The following is a 27,284-nucleotide window of genomic DNA, read 5'->3' on the forward strand; positions in this document are numbered from 1 at the left end:
AAATGTTATGACCCTGTCACATAGCTACTGAAAAATTGGTATTTGGGTGTTGTTGGTGCCTTCACCCCATAACCTTCTAGAGGTACTCTTGATAAAAGCAAGAATTGGCCTTGCTGTAAAAAAAAAATTAGTTGGATGTTTCTGTCACACAGCTGCAGAAAATTTGGTCTTTGGGTGTTGTTGGTGCCTTTACCCCATACCCTTCTAGAGGTGTGGAAAAATTGGTCCTTGGGTGGTAATTGTGCTTATGAAATCCATACCAAAAAAATGACTTCAAGATAAAATCAACACCCACAAAGCTAGGCAGCCTAGACAGTTTTGAAGAGATTCCAGATTCCAAAAACACTTACTCAGTGACATCAGCTTTAGGGGCATGATAGCTGCTGGTAATCCAGCAATGATTCATTTTTACAAATGTCAGCAGGTCAACTGAGTCTGTGAAAAGACATGCACTTTTATCAGTCACAAAACCTCTGGCAGCACTGAATGCCCATTCGGAAAGCATGCTGGATGCAGGGCAGTCCAGCAGCTCAATTGCATACTTGGCAAGTTCTGGCCAGTGATCTATTATCATGACCCAGAAACCCAATGGATCATCTACTGGAAAGCTATCCATGTCTGTTTCCGCCCCTGGATAATCTGCCATCATTTGATGCAGACGCTGCTGATGGGATGATGAAGCTGACAGCCCTGGGCATTGAGGACTAAACAAAGTTTGAAATTAATCACTGAGGCGGCCTCCTTCTCCTCTGCTCCTCCTTTAACCAACAAAAGCCTCAAAACTACCTTTTCCATGAGACTGTAACCTACCAGAGTCTGGAATGGCATTACATAAATTTTTCTTTTGCGTTTGCGAAGGCATGAGAAGCAGATTCCTTGGGTTTCCTGAGGATTACAGTATCTGGAACTACCTCCTCCCAGCCACGTACTACTCCCAAAGTTTCTGGGGACTGAAAACCATCTCCAAAGATTTGACGTATGTCTTCCTCTGCTTTAATGCCTCCAAAACTGCCAGAATCCACCCCCTCTCCTTTTGTGTGTTCTTTGGCGTTGCAAGAATGGTGTCTGTGTCAGGGATGTGCTGGCCATAGTGCAGCTGATGTTCAGAGGCAGATGAAAAAGCGCAGGGATGATCCTTCAAGTACTCATCTTGCCAGGCACAAGCAAACGAATATGCGCATGCGCACAAATTTTCACATTTATGAGCAGGCGCGCGTGTGTTCGCCATTGACACTGGTGCAAAATTGCATAAATAAGGGCAGCAATTGCACTAAAACATTGTTGTCTGATCTTCAGCTGTACCTGTGTTCTTGAACCTGATCCTGCTTACCTTTGCATTAGACCGGGCATGCCTCTAATTTTGTTTAAATATCTCCTACCCTGACACTCACCTGTATCTAGACCTTGCCTCTGCCTGAACTGGTGTTGCCAATCTCCGCTTGTACCTTGACCATCCTTCATCTGCTGTCTATGCCTCAATCTGGCCATCTGTTACCAACCTGGCTTGTCTGACCACGCATCCTGTGTCTCTTACCCTGCATGCACCTGCCTGGCTCCTGCTGGAGCATCCTCTATTGTTGGCCATCAGTCTTCCTGCACCAGCTATTGCCACTGCCTACTGCCACCAGCCCAGGGCCTGCCAATACCTACTGTCTAGCTATTAAGTCCTTCTTGGTGATGCACCTGTTACACAGAAGATTGTATGGACACACTTACATCCCCGAGCTCTCATGGGCACTGTTACAACTTCGGTGGTCTTCATGCAGGAACTGTATGAGATGCCTTCTCTCTGCACATCAGGTTCAGCCATTAGGTACATGACAGTCTGCATAAAAAGGGCCTTTGAGAAGAAAATAATTCTCTTCCTCCCTCTGCTCTGCCTAGAGTGCCCTGTCGAAAATGCCATGCAGAGTATGCTTCAGCAGGAACACAACAGAGATTGTGTCACTGATGCATGCATTGTCATGGCTCACCATTCTTGTCGCCTCCTCAAATGTTGACAGTTGTGGGGGAAAAAAGCAGAGGTGCTCTGAGCCTGTCCTTGTGCCACACTCACAGGTACTCATTGACAGCCCTCTGCTGCATGTGCAGCCTTTTCAGCATTGCCAAAGTTGAGTTCCACCTGGTGGGCATGTCACAAATAAAGCTGTTTATGGACAAGTGGAATTTCCGCTGAATTTCAGCCAACTGAACACTGCCTGTGCAAGACCACCAGAAATGGATACAGACTCTTCCATCCTGCAAACCTGGGTACCTGTTCAAAAAACAAGCATGGCATATGTGTCAAATTTCTCTGACAAAGGGTGGACAGAAGGCTAGTGCCCTTATCGCATACCACCATTCTTGGCTCAAGCTTTTGTGGGGGGGAACCACCTCTGGGCCTACCCCTGCCCCTGCAGAGCTGAAAGAATCTCTGCTCTGGTGTGGCTCTTGTTTCCTAGACAGACCAGCTGAAGCACTGCATAGCATCATTCAACCTGACTAAGTAAATGGCCCCTTGAACGCTTAGGGGGTACTGGTGGTTCATAGGGCAATCCAGCAGAGGAGGGCAGGGAGAAGGAGGAGGAGGAGGTGGAGGTGACAGATCTCACATCATAACCACCAGCTGTATGGAGTTAGCAGTAAGGTGGACCTAGCAGCTGACTGCCTTGCCCAATGATGTCAAAACATTGCCTTCCACTTGATGGTACAGAGCTGGAATGGCCTTACGTGAAAAGAAAAATGGACGGGGAATCTGCCAATGTGGTACAGCACATTCTGAAAATTCATGGAAGGGTGCAGAATCCACGAGACTGAAAGGCAAGAGTTGTAAAGCCAGAAATTTGGACAAGCTGGAATTTAGACGTTGGGTATGTGGGTGGCAGAGAGTGTATTTTTTTTTCACTGCAGCAGCTAGGCAGGGACATTTTCCTGCTATACTCTACAGCTGGTGGTATGCAAGTCAACTTGGCAATACAATGCGGCTAGGGGAAATAACTGCTGATTTGTTGTTTATCAGTGTTCTCCCCTCTCTGTAGGCTCATGTTAGTCCCTTCCTGTACCTCAGAACCAACATCCGTATCAAGTAATGCCTGTTCATCCTCAATAAGAAAATGGCTTAAGCTGTATTCAAATAATTCAACTGACTCCTCCATGCATGATGCTGGGGTTATGACAGGAATAGCTGTGGACAAGGAGGCAGAATAAGTCACTCTAGCAGCTGACTGATGCTGACAGAAATGTAAAAGCTATATAAAAAAAAAAATAATTAAAAAAGGGGGAACACTAAGGTCGCAGTCAGAAAAACTGTGGCTGACATTTTTTTTAAAAAAGGGGCAGTCAGAGGATAAAAAAAGACCAAAAAAAAAAAAACAACAACCAAAAACAAAAAGGGTATACATCACATACTGCACTTCGCTGACATACTACAATGACACACTATTCTCACACACTATACTAACACTAAACTAACACTCTACACTCAGAGTCACAATAAGGGAACACACTAACTGCTAGTAGTAAAATTAATCCTGCTCTATCTACAGTATCTCCAACTTCACACTGCAAAGACTTCCTATGCGAAGGAACCTTTTATAGTGTGGGGTGGGACTATGAGAACTGATGAATTGGACATCATTGGAGAAAGTCATCATCACCATGTCCTATCAGGGCTTAGACAGTGCTAATTAGCAAAGCCTTGCACCTGACCAGTGGTCAGGTGCAAGGCTCCATCCAATTAGGGCCTTAGAATGCACTGTGAATCATGCAGTGCATTGTGGAGCGCTTGGCTGGCGAACATCCCGCTGAGCTACCTACAAAGTTGTATGTTCGCCAAATAGGCGAACAGGAGAAGTTGATGCTCAGTTCGAACTGTTCGCCTATCTCTATTCCTGAAAAGGCCAGCATGGAAGCTAACTGCCTTTAAAAGGAAATTCAGGCATGCCAGGAATAGACTTTGGTGTTGTTAATCCAGGCTCAGAAGTCCCAAGCAGCACAGCTGGAAGCTTGAAAATGAGTCTGTGCAGACTAAGCTGACTGCCATAGTGATTTGTTTGAAGAGGGTTGTTGCCCCTAGAAACCCTGTGATAATGAGGTCCAGCTGCTTTGTGCAAAAGATTACTCCCCATGATGACATAGAGGCTTCCCTAGCCACATTTGAGTGCGTGGCCGAGAGAGAGGGGGCCCCTAAAACCACTGGACCAGCCTTATTGCTTAGTTCCTATCAGGAGAACTGCAGAAGGGCTTTTATGATCTTAGCTCACTTTGGGGTGACTCTGGCTGTCTGGGCACACTGGATGCATCGCTGGATATTTTATGCTGGCCAATCACTGCAGTTCTAAATGCATGACCTGTTGCCAATGGCCACAAAGTTGTTACAGCCAGAGAAGCTAACAGGACCACTGATCGTAGAACGGGCCATTATGGACCTATGCATGCTTCCTAGTGAGCTGCCACATTGGGTCAGTTACAGAGAATCCCAGATAATGGATTGACTGGGGGAAATGGTAAAGAGCTACATTGTGGTGGGGAACCATCCAGGACCCACCAAGACCCAAGAAGCCCCACTAGTGCAGAAAGCAAAGTCCTCACCAAATCTGGGAACCAGTACTCAGAAGAGCCAGGGAGCAGTTAACCTAGCATCCCAGATTTCTGTTCTGGCATGAAGAAATGAAAGCATTTTGTTCTGGCATTGTCACATGTGGGCCATGTCCAGGCTCACTTCCCCCTGCAGAAGGAACCCATGGAATGTGGAGCTACATGAAGGATGTCCCTCAATGCACAGGGGGTGTGTAATGCCTACCTGAACCTGACTGGGGGGTGATTCGAATGTTACCTCTGGATAAATCAGATTCACATCCAGGCTTTCCTAGACTCAGATAGTATGGTAACCCTCATCCATACTGGGGTGGCTGGGAGAGTGGGCTCTGTAACTAAAAACCTGCATGTGGTATGCATCCATGGAGACACTAAAGAGTACCCACTAGTATCAGTGGCAATAACCCCTTTGTGGTAGTACCCAACTTGATGCATGATGTTATAGTGGGGTTCTCTCTTTGTGGGACTATGTGAACAGAGGACTTCCTGCACAGGGTGACCATTCTGTTCCCTTTGGAGGGCTGTACATTTTGACTCTTGATAATGCATGAAATGTGGCACCAGTGGTATATGGTATACAGACCAAGGAGACCCCTGAGGGAGTAATCTCCTTCTATGCCGGTCATGGTTGGTGAGGATGTGGAGGAAACATCCTTACTACAGGTTGTGGCTGAGGAAGATGAAGGAGAAGGTTCTTCTAATCCTGTGCATCCTAACCTGCAAGTGTCAGGAGGTGCATTTGGTGCTGCCCAAATGTGGGACCCCTGAAATAAAAATGCCCCGGTACAAGTTACAGTGGTTAATACAGCATCACAAGTACCTGAGGCTGAAAAAAGGTTTCCACACTTTGTGGCCAATGGTATGTTGCTATACTGAGTCACTGAAGTCCAAGGTGGGGTGATTAACCAGTTACTGGTCTCCTAACCTTTTAGACACATAATACTCAACTTGGTATTTTAGTTTAGGAACCCCCAGGTGCCTCTGCCTATTATATAGGTACCATTTTTTGCAATGGATCTGATGAACCCCTGGTGAAAACAACTTAGGGACACAATACATTCTTGTGGTACTCAATTATGCAACAAGATATCCAGAGGCAGTCCTTCTGAGGAATATCTCAAAAACGCTTGCTCAGGAGTTATTTAACATATTCTGAATAGGGTTGAGCGAACACCTAGATGTCCGTGTTCGACGGGTTCGGCCGAACTTTAAAAAAAAGTCCGGGTCCGTGTCCCGGACTTTTACCGAACTTTTCCCGGACACCGAACCCCATTGAAGTCAATGGGGACCCGAACTTTAAGGCACTAAAATGGCTCTAAAACACCAAAGGAAAGGGCTAGAGTGCTGCAAATGGCAGCAAAACGTAATTAAGAGCATGGCAAGTGCTCTGCAAACAAATGTGGATAGGGAAATAACTTAAAACAACAAAAAAAAAAACAGAAAAATAAAACAATGTTCTTCTTCATCTCTGAAGGACGAGGCCCATATGGAGTAGGAGGGAGGTTGAGGTGGTGGTGGATGTGGCGGTGACATAGGCGTGCGCACAGGGTGTGCTGGGTGTGCCTGGGCACACCCTAATCACCTAGGGCACATAGCATTGCCAGTGAGGAGATGGGAAAGATCTCCCTGGGACCTGCTCTGCTCTATTTCTCCTTGCCTACAGGTACATGGCCCCGATACATTACTCTCCCTGCTGGCAAACACATGCATGTGTATTTCAACTTTGGGGTGCACACCTTAATGCAATAGGCTGCGCACACCTATGGGCGGTGTAGGTGGAAGCGGCGGTGGAGGAGGACCAGGGCCGGATTAACAGCATCATGGGCTTGGTGCTGAGGATTTTGAAGGGCCTTAAGGGCCGTGCCTTGCCATGCACCCAGAGGAGGAAGGGTGCAGCCATGCATGCCTAATTCAACATGGGATGCTGTCTCTGAAGCCCATAAACACATCCATGCATCGCCAACTGTCCCTCCTTGTCCGGCCTTCACGCTGTGTGGGGAGGTTCTGAGGGTGCTGCCTGGGGAAGCGAGCATAGAAGCCAGACTTCTGTGTTTACAAGTGACAGAAGAGCGGTAACAGTGAATATGGCCAACCCGGGGCCTATATAAAAGGTAGGGGCCTGGAGCTGCAGCTCCAATAGCCCCTACATTAATCTGGCCCTGAGGAGGAGGACGAGGTAGCCAACACTGCTTCTTTTCAAAAATTTTAAATGAGGGTACACCCCAAAAGAGTGAGAAAGAGCAAAAATGGAACAATGGGTGGGTAAGGTCGGTATCCATTGCTATTCTGCATAAGGTACGGAAAAGTCCCGTGGGATCCATGCCTGGTTCATTTTAATGAACGTGAGCTTGTCCACATTGTCTCTGGACAGGCGGCTGCGCTTGTCTGTTATAACGCCCCCAGCCGTGCTAAATACCCGTTCAGATAATACACTGGCTGCAGGGCACGCCAGCACCTCCAAGGCGTAAAGGGCAAGCTCAAGCCATGTGCCCAATTTGGAGACCCAGAAGTTGAAGGGGGCAGACCCGTCATTCACTACATGTAGGCGTGTGCACACATACTGCTCCACCATGTTGGTAAAATGCTGCCTCCTGCTAAGACGTTCCATCTGAGCTGCTGGTGCTGCTGTTTGTTGTGGCGTGCTGACAAAGCTTTTCCACATTTCGGCCATGCTAACCCTGCCTTCTGAGGTGCTGGCGGTGCCCTGGTTGCGTTGGCGACCTCCTCCTCCTCCTCCTCTGCCTTGTGCTTCCACTGTGGCCCCGCTGTCAGATGGGAATGCCAGCAGCATGGCGTCTACCAGCGTGCGCTTGTACTCGCGCATCTTGCGATCGCGCTCCAGTGAGTGAATTAAGGACGGTACGTTGTCCTTGTAACGGGGATCCAGCAGCGTGGCCACCCAGTAATCAGCACAAGTTAGAATGTGGGCAACTCGGCGGTCGTTGTGGAGACACTGCAGCATGTAATCGCTCATGTGTGCCAGGCTGCCCAGAGGCAACGAAAGGCTGTCCTCTGTGGGAGGTGTATCGTCCGTGTCCTCTGTATCCCCCCAGCCACGCACCAGTGATGGCCATGAGCTGGCCTGGGTGCCACCCTGCTGTGAACATGGTTCCATCTCCTCCTCCAGCTCCTCCTCCTCCTCATCCTCCTCATCCTCCAGAACTGTGCCCCTGCTGGACAATTGCGTCCCTGGCGTTTGCGTGTGCAGGAACCCACCCTCGGAGCCCCTTGCGAATGACTGCCCTGAAAGCCTTGGAAATGTTACCTCTTCATCCTCCTCCTCCTCCTCATCCTGTGCCACATCCTCTTCCATCATCGCCCGAATTGTTTTTTCAAGGAGGCATAGAAGTGGGATAGTTAAGCTGAGAACGGCGTCATTGCCACTGGCCATGTTGGTGGAGTACTCAAAACAGCGCAACAAGGCACACAGGTCTCGCATGGAGGCCCAGTTAAATTAAATAGCGGAATAGAAAATATGATCCAAAAGAAGTGTATGTATATCACACGTACACAACCACACTGGGCCCCAATTACTATTGTTTGTACCCCTAAAAGGCTAGATGAGGAGTAGGGGGAGTATGGAACAGGCAGCACCCTCAAACCTTCAGAAGTATGAGATGAACCCCAACAACTTGGAAAGGTGGATCTCTCTCACACGTACCGACACAGACTATCCCGCAATTCAATTGATCCTCAAAGGTTTTTATTGAATAGCGGAATAGGAAATATGATCAAAAAAAGTGTATGTATCTCGCACGTACACAACCACACTAGGCCCCAATTACTATTGTTTGTACCCCTAAAAGGCTAGATGAGGAGTAGGGGGGGTATGGAACAGGCAGCACCCTCAAACCTTCAGAAGTATGAGATGAACCCCAACAACTTGGAAAGGTGGATCTCTCTCACACGTACCGACACAGACTATCCCCCAATTTAACTGATCCCCAAAGGTTTTTGATTAAATAGCGGAATAGAAAATATGATCCCAAAAAAGTGTATGTATATCACACGTACACAACCACACTGGGCCCCAATTACTATTGTTTGTACCCCTAAAAGGCTAGATGAGGAGTAGGGGGAGTATGGAACAGGCAGCACCCTCAAACCTTCAGAAGTATGAGATGAACCCCAACAACTTGGAAAGGTGGATCTCTCTCACACGTACCGACACAGACTATCCCGCAATTCAATTGATCCTCAAAGGTTTTTATTGAATAGCGGAATAGGAAATATGATCAAAAAAAAGTGTATGTATATCACACGTACACAACCACACTAGGCCCCAATTACTATTGTTTGTACCCCTAAAAGGCTAGATGAGGAGTAGGGGGGGTATGGAACAGGCAGCACCCTCAAACCTTCAGAAGTATGAGATGAACCCCAACAACTTGGAAAGGTGGATCTCTCTCACACGTACCAACACAGACTATCCCCCAATTTAACTGATCCCCAAAGGTTTTTGATTAAATAGCGGAATAGAAAATATGATCCCAAAAAAGTGTATGTATATCACACGTACACAACCACACTAGGCCCCAATTACTATTGTTTGTACCCCTAAAAGGCTAGGAGTAGGGGGGAGTATGGAACAGGCAGCACCCTCAAACCTTCAGAAGTATGAGATGAACCCCAACAACTTGGAAAGGTGGATCTCTCTCACACGTACCAACACAGACTATCCCCCAATTTAACTGATCCCCAAAGGTTTTTGATTAAATAGCGGAATAGAAAATATGATCCCAAAAAAGTGTATGTATATCACACGTACACAACCACACTAGGCCCCAATTACTATTGTTTGTACCCCTAAAAGGCTAGGAGTAGGGGGAGTATGGAACAGGCAGCACCCTCAAACCTTCAGAAGTATGAGATGAACCCCAACAACTTGGAAAGGTGGATCTCTCTCACACGTACCAACACAGACTATCCCCCAATTTAACTGATCCCCAAAGGTTTTTGATTAAATAGCGGAATAGAAAATATGATCCAAAAAAAGTGTATGTATATCACACGTACACAACCACACTAGGCCCCAATTACTATTGTTTGTACCCCTAAAAGGCTAGGAGTAGGGGGAGTATGGAACAGGCAGCACCCTCAAACCTTCAGAAGTATGAGATGAACCCCAACAACTTGGAAAGGTGGATCTCTCTCACACGTACCAACACAGACTATCCCCCAATTTAACTGATCCCCAAAGGTTTTTGATTAAATAGCGGAATAGAAAATATGATCCCAAAAAAGTGTATGTATATCACACGTACACAACCACACTAGGCCCCAATTACTATTGTTTGTACCCCTAAAAGGCTAGGAGTAGGGGGAGTATGGAACAGGCAGCACCCTCAAACCTTCAGAAGTATGAGATGAACCCCAACAACTTGGAAAGGTGGATCTCTCTCACACGTACCAACACAGACTATCCCCCAATTTAACTGATCCCCAAAGGTTTTTGATTAAATAGCGGAATAGAAAATATGATCCCAAAAAAGTGTATGTATATCACACGTACACAACCACACTAGGCCCCAATTACTATTGTTTGTACCCCTAAAAGGCTAGGAGTAGGGGGGAGTATGGAACAGGCAGCACCCTCAAACCTTCAGAAGTATGAGATGAACCCCAACAACTTGGAAAGGTGGATCTCTCTCACACGTACCAACACAGACTATCCCCCAATTTAACTGATCCCCAAAGGTTTTTGATTAAATAGCGGAATAGAAAATATGATCCCAAAAAAGTGTATGTATATCACACGTACACAACCACACTAGGCCCCAATTACTATTGTTTGTACCCCTAAAAGGCTAGGAGTAGGGGGGAGTATGGAACAGGCAGCACCCTCAAACCTTCAGAAGTATGAGATGAACCCCAACAACTTGGAAAGGTGGATCTCTCTCACACGTACCAACACAGACTATCCCCCAATTTAACTGATCCCCAAAGGTTTTTGATTAAATAGCGGAATAGAAAATATGATCCCAAAAAAGTGTATGTATATCACACGTACACAACCACACTAGGCCCCAATTACTATTGTTTGTACCCCTAAAAGGCTAGGAGTAGGGGGGAGTATGGAACAGGCAGCACCCTCAAACCTTCAGAAGTATGAGATGAACCCCAACAACTTGGAAAGGTGGATCTCTCTCACACGTACCAACACAGACTATCCCCCAATTTAACTGATCCCCAAAGGTTTTTGATTAAATAGCGGAATAGAAAATATGATCCCAAAAAAGTGTATGTATATCACACGTACACAACCACACTAGGCCCCAATTACTATTGTTTGTACCCCTAAAAGGCTAGGAGTAGGGGGAGTATGGAACAGGCAGCACCCTCAAACCTTCAGAAGTATGAGATGAACCCCAACAACTTGGAAAGGTGGATCTCTCTCACACGTACCAACACAGACTATCCCCCAATTTAACTGATCCCCAAAGGTTTTTGATTAAATAGCGGAATAGAAAATATGATCCCAAAAAAGTGTATGTATATCACACGTACACAACCACACTAGGCCCCAATTACTATTGTTTGTACCCCTAAAAGGCTAGATGAGGAGTAGGGGGAGTATGGAACAGGCAGCACCCTCAAACCTTCAGAAGTATGAGATTGTGTTCACTGTACCCCACAAAGATTGAGTTCACTGCACCCCACAATGATTGTGTTCACTGCACCCCACAAAGATTGTGTTCACTGCACCTCACAAAGATTGTGTTCACTGTACCCCCCAAAGATTGTGTTCACTGCACCCCACAAAGATTCTGTTCACTGTACCCCACAAAGATTGTGTTCACTGCACCCCAAAAAGATTGTGTTCACTGCCCCCCTAAAAAGGATGTTGTTCACTGCACCCCAAAAAGGATGTTGTTCACTCCACCCCAAAAAGATTGTGTTCACTGCACCCCACAAAGATTGTGTTCACTGCACCCCAAAAAGATTGTGTTCACTGCACCCCAAAAATGATTTTGTTCACTGCACCCCAAAAAGGATGTTGTTCACTCCACCCCAAAAAGATTGTGTTCACTGCACCCCAAAAAGATTGTGTTCACTGCACCCCACAAAGGATTTTGTTCACTGCACCCCAAAAAGATTGTGTTCACTGCACCCCAAAAAGGATGTTGTTCACTGCACCCCAAAAAGGATTTTGTTCACTGCACCCCAAAAAGATTGTGTTCACTGCACCCCACAAAGGATTTTGTTCACTGCACCCCACAAAGATTGTGTTCACTGCACACCAAAAAGGATTGTGTTCACTGCACCCCAAAAAGATTTTGTTCACTGCACCCCAAAAAGATTGTGTTCACTGCAGCCCAAAAAGATTGTGTTCACTGCAGCCCAAAAAGATTGTGTTCACTGCAGCCCAAAAAGATTGTGTTCACTGCAGCCCAAAAAGATTGTGTTCACTGCAGCTCACACACAGAAAAATGGATGTGGATCACTGACACCTGCCTATCTCCAATCCCACACCACACAGCAATATCGATTGTAGTTTGTAGAACACAGTTTCCCTAAAATTCAGCAGACTCTGTCCCTAACAGGATTGAGAAGAGATCGTAGATCAGGATTGAGTGCAGATTCACCCCACCCCCCACACAGCAATATCGATTGTAGTTTGTAGAAGACACTGACCCTATAATTCAGCAGACTCTATCCCTAAAATGCCTACAACTCGCCCTGCCTAAACACTCCGACCTGTCCCTCAATTCTATCCGGACACAAATGGTTTTTTCCTGCCTATCTTTCCCTAATCAGCAGCCAGCACGTTGATGTGTGCTCTGTCCCTGAATCTAAGCAGCATAATGACGCCGCTGCGGCTGCCTCGAACTTATAAAGACTTGGTCACATGCTTCAGACGGCCAATCACAGCTACTGAGACATTTGCAGGCATGGCTGGGATGGCTTAAGGCACACCAGTTAAACGATTGTTGATTGGCTGTTGAAAGCCCGCCATGAAAAGAGCGCCAAAGCATGCAAAACCCGGAAATAAAACGACCGAACACGGATTTTTACCCGAACATACAGTAAAGTGTCCGTGTCCGTGTTCGGGTACAAAAAATCCAATTATTCGGTACGAACACGAATAATACAGTCCGTGTTCGCTCAACACTAATTCTGAAGGATTGAGTTCACTAAAGAAATCTTGATGGACCATGAGACTCTGTTCACGTCAAAGGTTATAACAGACCTATGCAAGTTGTTCAAGATAAAACAATTGCATACTTTAGTTTATCACACACAGATGGATGGGCTGGCTAAAGGTGCAATAAGACAGCAAAACTTATGTTCATAAGGGTGGTGCAAAAAGAGGCAAAGGATTGGGACTTCTTATTTGCAGTTCTCATGTTTGCCATCAAGTGCCTCAAGCATTTTCTGGGTATTTCCATTTGAGTTGGTGGACTGGGAAAAGACATTGTGGATTTTTTTACTTAGTTAAAGAAACCTGGGAAATGTACAAGATGCCAGGGATGGTCCCTGAAAGGGAATTGTGTGTCCTAATAATTTGGATTCTGGGCCATTTAAAGAGAATGAAATAAATGCAGTTTGAAGTACCATTGGGTTCTACCTATACATGATAATGGATTCCAATTGAAAAGGGGTAATCCGGCTTGCAGTTTGCTCAAGATTGGTAAATCCAAGATTCAGAGGCTTGGAAGGGGGTGTGAAAGAGCTTTCAAACCTAAATACTAAATGCATGTCCAAAAAGTGTTAACCGGACTGCAGGGGAGGTCTGAAAAGAAGCAACAAGGAGCCAGCATCTGTCTGTGAGGTGGAGTAGAGTGGTTATCAGCTGTGAAAATGTTTGGACTGTCTGCAGACTGAGATGCTGCTTGATGAACTCCTGTGGTCTTTAGGACCCCCCAAAGCAGACATGAATGCTAAAAACCTTGTTGTCAAATTGGTATATTAGAAGTGAGCCATTGTGTTGTTTACAATATACCATAAATATGGACGAATTGTGTTTACTTTTGCTGAAGAACGCAGTTTTGTTTGCTTGATATTGAAAACAATAAAAACAGAGCTAAGGGGGACTTAGATCACATTCTTTGGGATTGTAAGAGTCTAAAAGGCTTTTAGAAATCAGTTTTTGCACTAATTTTGCAAGTGACAGGTATTTTGACAAACCTGTCACCTCCTTTAGCCCTTTTGGGCTAAAATGTGGATAGAATGCTTGACTGACAGCATATAATGTAGAATCCAAATGGTAAATGGAGCAGAAGTAGCAAATATGGGATTTATTCTGATTTGTAAAAGATTTAAAGTTTTTTTAAATTTATTTTTGGTTATTAATATAATGATGGTACTATGCATTCACTGAGCCAACTGGTCTCTGTACTGGGCGAGTGAAGTACGGGCATGAGCAGAAATGTATCCTTCTGATAAATGGTTACAGCGGTTATCTGTTTTTTTTTTTTTTTTTTTTCCATGACAATATTACCCTTATGTACAACAAAAAGGAGGTATGATGTTGTTATACCTTCTTTTTTTTTTTTTTTTTTTCAGTTCAACCAGCAAAAATAATGATCTGATTCGTCCATCCACAAATTTGATGTGCATAGGGGTATCCTCCCGCTATACGATTGTGTTCTGAAGCCTTCCGTGCCGCCAAAATACACTGATTATTGCTGCCTGCACTTTGCATGTCTATGTTTTTATGCACCTAGAATACATTTCATTCAGCTGGTCTTTTGTACTTCTAACAGATTCCATCCGGTAAGGAAAATGTTAATAGAAGGTATGAGCAAGTGTACAGCCCAACAAGGGAACAGGTTCACAAAGCAATTAATTCAATTTTTTTGCTGGGCCCAACAATACAGTTTTACCTAATTCTAAAAAGTGTAGAAAAAATTAAACACATCAGATTACAAGTCATAAACAAACTATTAATGTATTAGTATTTTACAAACTAACACAGACTCATACTGGTTAGTCTCTGGAGAGCTTATTATAGAATATTGTAATTAAAATGTCAGGGAAGAGCAGCTTCTCAGACAATGTTAGCTGGTATTTTAAATGAATTATTAATGTGAAATAACTGAATGATAGTGTCATACTTTACGATAAAAAAACTATTTAAAAAGAAAAGAAGTTAATACTCCTTACTATTTACCAGTAGACAGAAGTAACGCATGGCAATAGAAACATGTGAGAAATATCAAAACATATGTATAAAATACAAAAATATAGTATAAAAATACTAAAGTATAGCATGAAACCATTCTATAAATACTAAAAATAAACATACTAAAAACAAACCAAAAGCATAACATTGATGACCCTCCAGTGAACATTTGCATTTTTAATGCAAGTTACAGTGATTTTAAAGAAACATAAAAAGCAGCACTAAAGTGTACTAAAATGTACTGAATAAACAGCAACATAAAAAACATAAATGATACTCAAATCAGTGCAAACACAAATGAAAAAATATAAAAGATTTTAATTATATATATATATATATATATATATATATATATATGTGTATATATATATATATATATATATACACAAGGAAATATATATGTTAAAAAATGTAACAAAAGTTCAATAAAGTGAAGAAATGTTCAATAATGTTTAAATGGAAATCAGAATAGGGATCACCACCACCAGCACCCTTCAACACACGCCTCTTACCAGATAAATATGACCGCAAATTATAATGGTCAATTAGGCTCAGGTAGGCAGATGGGGTGGATGATCATCAAAGATGAAGATGTTGGTAACAGGCATTGGATCTCATGTGAACTCGGAAATAAATGTATACAAGAGCTCCCTTAGTGAAGTGTACTAAATAAAATGTGATGTTTATTAACAAGATGGCTACAGCTACCTTTAGCAAATTGATAAAAGCCCATATAATGTGTTGTTACAGCAAGCTGTCGGCTTGGAAATGCCGCTCTCTCACTCGCGGTTTGGCATTCCTACGCGTTTCATCACCAATGACGTCTACAGGGGATGTGCCAGATCTTGGCCCATCCCCTGTAGATGTCATTGGTGATGAAACACGTAGGGAGTGGCTTCGAGGTGAAGTCATCACGCATGTCGAACCGCGAGTAAGAGAGCAGAGTTTCCAAACCAACAGCTTGCTAAAGCAACACATTATATGGGCTTTTATCAACTTGATAAACCACTTCTGGACCAGACCTTTTTCTTACATTTGTTGTTTACAAGTTAAAATCAGTTTATTTTGCTAGAAAACTACTTAGAACTGCCAAACATTATGGATTTTTTTTTAGCAGAGACCCTAGATAATAAAATGGAGATTGTTGCAATATTTTTTTTATCACACCATATTTGCGAAGCGGTCTTACAAACGCAATTTTTGTTTTTTAAAAATACACTTTTTTGAATGAAAAAATAAGAAAACAGTAAAGTTAGCCCAATTTTTTTTCTATAATGTGAAAGATAATGTTACGCTGGGTAAATAAATACCCAACATGTCATGCTCCAAAATTGCGCACTCTCGTGATATGGCGACAAACATGGGTACTTAAAAATCCCCATAGGCGACAATTTTAACGTTTCTACAGGTTACCAGTCTAGAGTTACAGAGGAGGAATAGGGCTCAAATTATTTCTCCCTCCCTAACCATCACAGCGAAACCTCACATGTGTGGTTTGAACACTGTTTACATATGTGGGTGCAACTTGCGTATGCATTCACTTCTGCGCGCGAGGACGGAGTGCTTTAATTTCTTTCTTTTTTTTTTTACCATTTATTTTATTTTTTATTTTTACACTGTCCTTTTAACCACTTAAGCCCCGGAGGATTTTGCTGCTAAAAGACCAGGGGGTATTTTGCGATTCGGCACTGCATGACTTTAACGGACAATTGCGCGGTCGTGCGACACTGTACCTAAACAAATTTTACGTCCTTTTTTTTCCCACAAACAGAGCTTTCTTTTGGTGGTATATGATCACCTGTGTGATTTTTTGATCACGCGCTATAAACAAAAAAAGAGCGACAATTTTGCAAAAATAACAATATTTTTCACATTTTTTTATATGAAATTCCCCAAAAAAAAAAAGTAAAAATCAAATTTTTTTAACATTTTTGGCCAATTTGTTTTCTGCTACATATGTTTGGTAAAAAAAAATCGCAAAAAGCGTATTTTGATTGGTTTGCGCAAAAGTTATTGCGTTTACTAACAAAGGGAAAGATTTTTGTCATTTTTGTTGTTTTTTTTTTAACGCGTAATGGTGGCGATCTGTGATTTTTTTTGCGGTACTGCGACATTGGGGGGGACAGATCGGACCCTTGACTGACATTTTTGACACTTTTGGGGTTACCAGTGACATTTCTACAGTAATCAGTGCTATATAAATGCACTGTTACTGTAAAAATACACTGGCAGTGAAGGGGTTAACTTTATTTGAGAGGGAGGGGTGGTGTGTGTCCCTAGGGGCATGATTCTAACTGTGATTGGCTGTCGGTTGAGCTGTAGTTACACTGATCAACGGTTCTACATAGTAGAACCGTATGATCAGTGTTTCTACACAGGGAGAACTGACAGGCAGCTTGTTTACACAAGCTGCCTGCCTTTCTCCCTCTCCCCCGCCGATCGCCGAGTGACCGGCGGACATCGGGTCCACCGGTCAAACGCGCGGGGGGGTCCGTGACCGCGCGGGAGCGTTAGCGCGCCGCCGGCGACGCGCGCTCGCTCCCGAGAGCCTCGCGGGCTAGTGACGTTAATTAACGTCACTTTGCCTGTGAGGGGCTGACTGCCGCAGTAAATCTACTGACGGCAGTCGGCAAGTGGTTAAAAAAAAATAGCATCAATTTTATCCCTTTTACAAGGAATGTAAATTTGTAATAAAAATAAGTATGACGGGACCTCTTTAATGTGAGATCTGGGGTCAAAAAGACCTCAGATCTCACATCTACACTAGAGATGTATAGAACTGTTCGCCGGCGAACTTAGCATGTTCGCGTTCGCCGCTGCCGGCGAACATATGCGATGTTCGGTCCGCCCCCCATAAGACATCATTGAGGCAAACTTTGACCCTGCAAATAATAATAGATAAAAATTCAGCGCAACTGTATAAAATAATATAATAGAAAGCTGCTATGCACTAAAGGATCAATAAACCAAAAGTCCCAATAACAAATATATAACAAAAAGTGCAGCGCTATCAAATATGGATTATGAAGAAGATATCGAGGAGAGCAGTCCACAGGTGAAAATTATGGTGAAGCATGCACAAGATATAAACATTCAGTGCTCTTCAATGTGCTGGTAATCCTCCACCCAGTCTCATTAGCCTCTCACCTCACACTTAGCCCCTGTGTCACCAGACGGGCTAGTAAGACAAACTTTATCCAAGGATATCACAAATATAGATCAAATCAGTATTCCTCTTCATCAGAAGATAAGGCTCACAGGTAACAGATCACAGGTCCATAAAGCGGGTCACAGGTCCATAGGAAAACAAAGGTCCGGACATAGTGCATTACCGCAATAAATTACTTTATTGAACATAGCATAAAATCATAAAAATTACCTTGTAAAGCACTATACAAGTGCATGTGATGAGCAGATTGTATTACACACAGCGGTCTCGACCGCAATGGATGGCGGGTGACGTCACCGGCCCCTCCCCCTTCGCACGCGTTACGTCCCACTGCACGGGACTTCCTCAGCTATTGGTAAGGGAGAAGGACAGGGCTACTTATAGTCACTCATAGCCATCAGACCCGGAAGTGCAACCAAGAGAACACCTCAGACAGGAAGTGAACACCTCACACAGGAAGTGAACCCCTCACACAGGAAGTGAACCCTTCACACAGGAAGTGAACCCTTCACACAGGAAGTGAACCCTTCACACAGGAAGTGAACCCTTCACACAGGAAGGGATACTCTGTTGCCCCGGGGACAGCCAAATAAACAATAAAGACGCCAGGACTCTAAATGCAAGCTACAAAGCAGATATACAGGAATCAACTGGCGGTGATCACCTTCTATGAGCACATATAAACATATTAAAATAATGGCTAATTGCATATACATAACTGATCAGACCTGCTGAATCAGATATAATATTTTAAAATTTTAAAAGCGAATTACTTTTATAAAATAGGATTTCATGGGCTGATCTCAACTGAATAGTTTTAGAAACACAACCCAGAATCTGCAGGAAAAAAGGGGCCAGGACCTCAAAACCAGCCATCCATATAACACAAATAATACACCACATACAAATCGGTAATAATGAAAAAAATAATAAATAAAATAGGATTAATATATATAAAAATAAAACAAAAACAAAAATGCAAATACAGATACTAACGGTCAGAAATAAAACAGTTTAGATCGAACTCCACGTTAAGACCTCTGGGGGCAGACACCTTAGTTTCGTGAATCCAAAAAGATTCACGTCGGCTTAACTGGCGTATAAAATTCCCTCCTCGCCAGTGAGGTTTAACGTGTTCGATGCCCCAAAATTTAAGACTACGTGGATCACGGTTGTGGACATTCCGAAAATGTCTTGACACACTGTGTGTTTTTAAACCCTTTTTGATATTACTCACGTGTTCTCGGAGCCTAACTTGTAGTTGTCTGGAAGTCCGCCCTATATACTGCTTGCCACAGCCGCATTCTAACATGTATACGACTCCTACACTAGCACATGTTATGAGACCTCGGATGGTATATGATTTATTAGTGGCAGTCGCAGTAAAATCTTTGCGTTTTTTGCAATTGGTTTTAGAGTGCCTGCATGCCACACATCTACCACATGCATAAAATCCTGATAAAAACAGAAAAGATCTGTTTTCAACAGGAATCGGAGGATCCACCACACCAGGGGCTATACGGTCCCTTAAGGTGGGTGCCTTCCTATAAACAAATTTGGGTATCTCAGGGAGGGTAGGACCCAGTACTCTGTCTTGCTTTAAAATGGACCAGTTCTTTTTGACTATTTTTTCTAACTTCTTATGTTGTATATTATAATCAAATATGAGTCTGTATTGATTAATTTCAGGAAGATGGTCAGCACTGGGTTTAGGAGCCACCAGTGTATTTCTATCAAGCTCCTTTACTCTGACTACCTCATTGGCCAATATGTCCCTATCATAACCTTTTTGCGCAAAGCGTTCTACTAGTACCTCTGCTTGTGACAAATAGTCACCTTCAGTGGTACAGTTACGCCGTAATCTGACAAACTGGCCTTTTGGAATATTGCAGAGCCATGAATGATGATGGCAACTGTCGAGCGGAATATACGCGTTCCGATCAGTTGCTTTGAAATGGTTCTGCATCTTAAAATGGTCATTCTCAATAGAGATCTCTAAATCCAAGAAGACAATTTTCTCACTACTCATATTCCAGGTCAGAGAGATGTTTTTATTGTTGGCATTCATTTTGTTCATGAAGGAATTAAGGCCACTGGTATCTCCATCCCAAATAAGTATCAGGTCATCGATATACCTGTGGTAGCACAATAATTCAGGGGGGCGGCCACGGAACACCACCTCCGACTCCCAGTGGGCCATAAATAAGTTGGCCACACTGGGAGCGAAACGGGCTCCCATGGCAACCCCCCTCGTCTGAAGATAATACTGTCTATTGTACCAGAAATAATTTCTGGATAGACAGAAAGTAAGACTTCTACACAAGAACCTTTTATTCTTCCTGGGTAAATCAGAAGTTTCTAATGCCCAATTCACCGCTGCTAAAGCCTCTTTGTGACTGATGATAGTATACAGCGAACTTACGTCCGCTGTAACCATTATCGTTGATTGGGTACAAGATAAGGATTCCAAGATTTGAATTACATGTTTTGTATCCTTAAGATAGGCCTCTGTTTTAATTACCAAGGGCTGCAGGAAAACATCAATGTATTGCCCAAGCCTCGCCGTGACCGAGTCAATCCCATTTACAATGGGACGACCTGGAGGTCGTTCTGCGTTTTTGTGGATCTTGGGAAGACAATAGATAATAGGTGTCCTGCAAAAAAGTGGGTCTAGATACTGAGACTCCTTCTTGGTCAACACACCCCTTGCTCTCCCACCTTCCACTAGGTCGTGAAGTTCATTCTTAAATGAGAAAAGCGGATCTTTACTTAACAAGGAATATGTGTCTCGGTCCGATAGCAATTTGCCCATCTCCTCACAGTAATATTCTTTACTGAGAATAACCAGGCCACCCCCTTTATCGGCAGGCCTGATAACAATGTTTTTGTTGTTCTCAAGGGATCGAATGCCCTTCTTGATATATTGGGGGTCATTAACCTTTTTCACATTCAATCCTTCAAGGTCCTTACATACCATATTCCTAAACACCTCAATGTGTTGGTTATCAGAAATGGCAGGGTTAAATGTGGATCTATTCCTAAGGTTGGAATCCACCACCACTGGTGCCGCGGTGTTCCTAACGATAGGCTTGGACAAAAAATATCGTTTAATATTCAGAGTCCTCACAAATCTATTGATGCTTATATATGCCTGGAATTTATTGAGATTTCTGACTGGGGCAAACTTAAGACCCCTATCAAGGGTCCTAAGTTCGTCATCATTGAGAGGTATTCCACTGAGGTTATAAATACCAGATCCTATTGGGATTTTGGCCTTTTGTAGCCTCCGCCCCCCTCGGTTTCCTCTCTGTCTTTTCTTTTGCGGAATGAGTCGTTGGCTCTCCCCTGTTGAACGCTCGGGGGGTCCCTCTTCCACCTTTCTACTTGAGGTCGGAATAGGGGTGGCCCCTCTGCATATCTCATGGGAGACCCTAAAAAATCATTCTGAAAGTTGCCAGTATTCCCTATGTGTTGTAAGGGTTCAAAAGCGTTTGGAGTGGAGTAGTTCGGATGGTCATAACCTCTACCCGAATAACTCCCTCTTGGATTGTGTTGAGGTCTAGGGTGATAATAGGGGGAGTGATGCCCATTATTCCGAAAGGGCACAGAGCCGCCTGTCCCCGGGGCAACAGAGTATCCCTTCCTGTGTGAAGGGTTCACTTCCTGTGTGAAGGGTTCACTTCCTGTGTGAAGGGTTCACTTCCTGTGTGAGGGGTTCACTTCCTGTGTGAGGTGTTCACTTCCTGTCTGAGGTGTTCTCTTGGTTGCACTTCCGGGTCTGATGGCTATGAGTGACTATAAGTAGCCCTGTCCTTCTCCCTTACCAATAGCTGAGGAAGTCCCGTGCAGTGGGACGTAACGCGTGCGAAGGGGGAGGGGCCGGTGACGTCACCCACCATCCATTGCGGTCGAGACCGCTGTGTGTAATACAATCTGCTCATCACATGCACTTGTATAGTGCTTTACAAGGTAATTTTTATGATTTTATGCTATGTTCAATAAAGTAATTTATTGCGGTAATGCACTATGTCCGGACCTTTGTTTTCCTATGGACCTGTGACCCGCTTTATGGACCTGTGATCTGTTACCTGTGAGCCTTATCTTCTGATGAAGAGGAATACTGATTTGATCTATATTTGTGATATCCTTGGATAAAGTTTGTCTTACTAGCCCGTCTGGTGACACAGGGGCTAAGTGTGAGGTGAGAGGCTAATGAGACTGGGTGGAGGATTACCAGCACATTGAAGAGCACTGAATGTTTATATCTTGTGCATGCTTCACCATAATTTTCACCTGTGGACTGCTCTCCTCAATATCTTCTTCATAATCCATATTTGATAGCGCTGCACTTTTTGTTATATATTTGTTATTGGGACTTTTGGTTTATTGATCCTTTAGTGCATAGCAGCTTTCTATTATATTATTTTATACAGTTGCGCTGAATTTTTATCTATTATTATTTGCCTGTTTCTCAATTTACCATTAATTTAGCAGCATCTGGTTATGGATATTTTTGAGTATCTGGAAAAAAGGGAGGTTAATATAGGAAACATTTTTTCCTCCACTAACAATATTACACTGAATGATCCTAGTGATCTGGCATCCTTATTTAAAAAATTAGGCCACCTCTTTGAGAAAAAGGTTAAGTTATGGTGGGATATTACTTCCTTTAAGCACTATCTTTCAGCAAAACTTGTACCTAGACGTCTCAGATGGGATATACCCCCCTGTGATGGCCTCCTAGACGATGAGTCCTTGCAAGGGTGGGGTGAATTTTTCATCAGAAAAGGTCTTGACTTACAGGAGTTTTTGCTGGAGCGCAAGCAAAAGAGGATGAAAGATATAGAGAGTCAAATCAAGGAGATTCAAACTCTCCTAGATCCACACAAAGATAAAGATGAGTTCACCAATCTTATGACTATTCTAAAAAATCGAGTGATTAAATGGGATAATGACAGCCAGAATAAAAAGAAGAAAAAATATGCCAGGGACCTAGGTGATTTTGCCAATAATGACATCTTTAAGTGGCAAAAGAATCTAGTGACCATGCCTCAAACTAATGAGGCTGGCCCATCCTTGGACCCAGCCCCTTTAACCCCTTTGGAAAGGGTTAGACCTCAGTATTTACCAGCTACTCAGGAAGTAAGGTTTTCCACTCCCCAGAGAGGTAATGGCCGACCTCGGGGTGGAGGAAAAAGAGGTGGGAAAAAGAGAGGGAGGGGTGGTTGGCATCATCAACATCCAGCAAGTGGTAATGGTGGGAATGGCGGCTCTGTGCCCTTTCGGAATAATGGGCATCACTCCCCCTATTATCACCCTAGACCTCAACACAATCCAAGAGGGAGTTATTCGGGTAGAGGTTATGACCATCCGAACTACTCCACTCCAAACGCTTTTGAACCCTTACAACACATAGGGAATACTGGCAACTTTCAGAATGATTTTTTAGGGTCTCCCATGAGATATGCAGAGGGGCCACCCCTATTCCGACCTCAAGTAGAAAGGTGGAAGAGGGACCCCCCGAGCGTTCAACAGGGGAGAGCCAACGACTCATTCCGCAAAAGAAAAGACAGAGAGGAAACCGAGGGGGGCGGAGGCTACAAAAGGCCAAAATCCCAATAGGATCTGGTATTTATAACCTCAGTGGAATACCTCTCAATGATGACGAACTTAGGACCCTTGATAGGGGTCTTAAGTTTGCCCCAGTCAGAAATCTCAATAAATTCCAGGCATATATAAGCATCAATAGATTTGTGAGGACTCTGAATATTAAACGATATTTTTTGTCCAAGCCTATCGTTAGGAACACCGCGGCACCAGTGGTGGTGGATTCCAACCTTAGGAATAGATCCACATTTAACCCTGCCATTTCTGATAACCAACACATTGAGGTGTTTAGGAATATGGTATGTAAGGACCTTGAAGGATTGAATGTGAAAAAGGTTAATGACCCCCAATATATCAAGAAGGGCATTCGATCCCTTGAGAACAACAAAAACATTGTTATCAGGCCTGCCGATAAAGGGGGTGGCCTGGTTATTCTCAGTAAAGAATATTACTGTGAGGAGATGGGCAAATTGCTATCGGACCGAGACACATATTCCTTGTTAAGTAAAGATCCGCTTTTCTCATTTAAGAATGAACTTCACGACCTAGTGGAAGGTGGGAGAGCAAGGGGTGTGTTGACCAAGAAGGAGTCTCAGTATCTAGACCCACTTTTTTGCAGGACACCTATTATCTATTGTCTTCCCAAGATCCACAAAAACGCAGAACGACCTCCAGGTCGTCCCATTGTAAATGGGATTGACTCGGTCACGGCGAGGCTTGGGCAATACATTGATGTTTTCCTGCAGCCCTTGGTAATTAAAACAGAGGCCTATCTTAAGGATACAAAACATGTAATTCAAATCTTGGAATCCTTATCTTGTACCCAATCAACGATAATAGTTACAGCGGACGTAAGTTCGCTGTATACTATCATCAGTCACAAAGAGGCTTTAGCAGCGGTGAATTGGGCATTAGAAACTTCTGATTTACCCAGGAAGAATAAAAGGTTCTTGTGTAGAAGTCTTACTTTCTGTCTATCCAGAAATTATTTCTGGTACAATAGACAGTATTATCTTCAGACGAGGGGGGTTGCCATGGGAGCCCGTTTCGCTCCCAGTGTGGCCAACTTATTTATGGCCCACTGGGAGTCGGCGGTGGTGTTCCGTGGCCGCCCCCCTGAATTATTGTGCTACCACAGGTATATCGATGACCTGATACTTATTTGGGATGGAGATACCAGTGGCCTTAATTCCTTCATGAACAAAATGAATGCCAACAATAAAAACATCTCTCTGACCTGGAATATGAGTAGTGAGAAAATTGTCTTCTTGGATTTAGAGATCTCTATTGAGAATGACCATTTTAAGATGCAGAACCATTTCAAAGCAACTGATCGAAACGCGTATATTCCGCTCGACAGTTGCCATCATCATTCATGGCTCTGCAATATTCCAAAAGGCCAGTTTGTCAGATTACGGCGTAACTGTACCACTGAAGGTGACTATTTGTCACAAGCAGAGGTACTAGTAGAACGCTTTGCGCAAAAAGGTTATGATAGGGACATATTGGCCAATGAGGTAGTCAGAGTAAAGGAGCTTGATAGAAATACACTGGTGGCTCCTAAACCCAGTGCTGACCATCTTCCTGAAATTAATCAATACAGACTCATATTTGATTATAATATACAACATAAGAAGTTAGAAAAAATAGTCAAAAAGAACTGGTCCATTTTAAAGCAAGACAGAGTACTGGGTCCTACCCTCCCTGAGATACCCAAATTTGTTTATAGGAAGGCACCCACCTTAAGGGACCGTATAGCCCCTGGTGTGGTGGATCCTCCGATTCCTGTTGAAAACAGATCTTTTCTGTTTTTATCAGGATTTTATGCATGTGGTAGATGTGTGGCATGCAGGCACTCTAAAACCAATTGCAAAAAACGCAAAGATTTTACTGCGACTGCCACTAATAAATCATATACCATCCGAGGTCTCATAACATGTGCTAGTGTAGGAGTCGTATACATGTTAGAATGCGGCTGTGGCAAGCAGTATATAGGGCGGACTTCCAGACAACTACAAGTTAGGCTCCGAGAACACGTGAGTAATATCAAAAAGGGTTTAAAAACACACAGTGTGTCAAGACATTTTCGGAATGTCCACAACCGTGATCCACGTAGTCTTAAATTTTGGGGCATCGAACACGTTAAACCTCACTGGCGAGGAGGGAATTTTATACGCCAGTTAAGCCGACGTGAATCTTTTTGGATTCACGAAACTAAGGTGTCTGCCCCCAGAGGTCTTAACGTGGAGTTCGATCTAAACTGTTTTATTTCTGACCGTTAGTATCTGTATTTGCATTTTTGTTTTTGTTTTATTTTTATATATATTAATCCTATTTTATTTATTATTTTTTTCATTATTACCGATTTGTATGTGGTGTATTATTTGTGTTATATGGATGGCTGGTTTTGAGGTCCTGGCCCCTTTTTTCCTGCAGATTCTGGGTTGTGTTTCTAAAACTATTCAGTTGAGATCAGCCCATGAAATCCTATTTTATAAAAGTAATTCGCTTTTAAAATTTTAAAATATTATATCTGATTCAGCAGGTCTGATCAGTTATGTATATGCAATTAGCCATTATTTTAATATGTTTATATGTGCTCATAGAAGGTGATCACCGCCAGTTGATTCCTGTATATCTGCTTTGTAGCTTGCATTTAGAGTCCTGGCGTCTTTATTGTTTATTTGGCTGTCCCCGGGGCAACAGAGTATCCCTTCCTGTGTGAAGGGTTCACTTCCTGTGTGAAGGGTTCACTTCCTGTGTGAAGGGTTCACTTCCTGTGTGAGGGGTTCACTTCCTGTGTGAGGTGTTCACTTCCTGTCTGAGGTGTTCTCTTGGTTGCACTCCCGGGTCTGATGGCTATGAGTGACTATAAGTAGCCCTGTCCTTCTCCCTTACCAATAGCTGAGGAAGTCCCGTGCAGTGGGACGTAACGCGTGCGAAGGGGGAGGGGCCGGTGACGTCACCCGCCATCCATTGCGGTCGAGACCGCTGTGTGTAATACAATCTGCTCATCACATGCACTTGTATAGTGCTTTACAAGGTAATTTTTATGATTTTATGCTATGTTCAATAAAGTAATTTATTGCGGTAATGCACTATGTCCGGACCTTTGTTTTCCTATGGACCTGTGACCCGCTTTATGGACCTGTGATCTGTTACCTGTGAGCCTTATCTTCTGATGAAGAGGAATACTGATTTGATCTATATTTGTGATATCCTTGGATAAAGTTTGTCTTACTAGCCCGTCTGGTGACACAGGGGCTAAGTGTGAGGTGAGAGGCTAATGAGACTGGGTGGAGGATTACCAGCACATTGAAGAGCACTGAATGTTTATATCTTGTGCATGCTTCACCATAATTTTCACCTGTGGACTGCTCTCCTCGATATCTTCTTCATAATCCATATTTGATAGCGCTGCACTTTTTGTTATATAAACTTTGACCCTGAACTTTACAGTCAGCAGACACATTTCCAGCCAATCAGCGTACCTTCCTCCCACACCCTCCCACCTCCTATAAATAAGCAAGGGCAGCATCCATCTTAGATCATTCTGAAGCAGTGTGTGTAGTGAGAGTAGGGAGAGCTGCTGCTGCTGCTGCTGCTGCTGCTGCTGTTAAGCTAGGGACAGTTAGTCAGTGTTCCTGGTCTTGCAGTGTTCTTGGTCCACTACTGCTGTAATATCAGCACCCCAAAAAGCCCTTCTAAGGGCTGGTATTTGTGTTTTTTTTTTTTTTTATATATATATATATATATATATATATATATATATATATATATATATATATATATATATATATATATATA

The 27,284-nt window shown here is 43.4% G+C and overlaps 1 protein-coding gene across 1 annotated transcript in view; it reads right to left on the reverse strand.

The window, feature by feature from the left end:
• Nucleotides 1-27,284, reverse strand: part of PCDH15 (protocadherin related 15) — a 1,730,880-nt gene that overhangs the window by 916,456 nt on the left and 787,140 nt on the right. The gene's annotated exons all lie outside the window — the stretch shown is intronic.

The sequence above is a fragment of the Pelophylax lessonae genome (genome assembly GCF_965119305.1).
Source record: "Pelophylax lessonae genome assembly, chromosome: 9".
In the NCBI taxonomy this organism is placed as follows: Eukaryota; Metazoa; Chordata; class Amphibia; order Anura; family Ranidae; genus Pelophylax; species Pelophylax lessonae.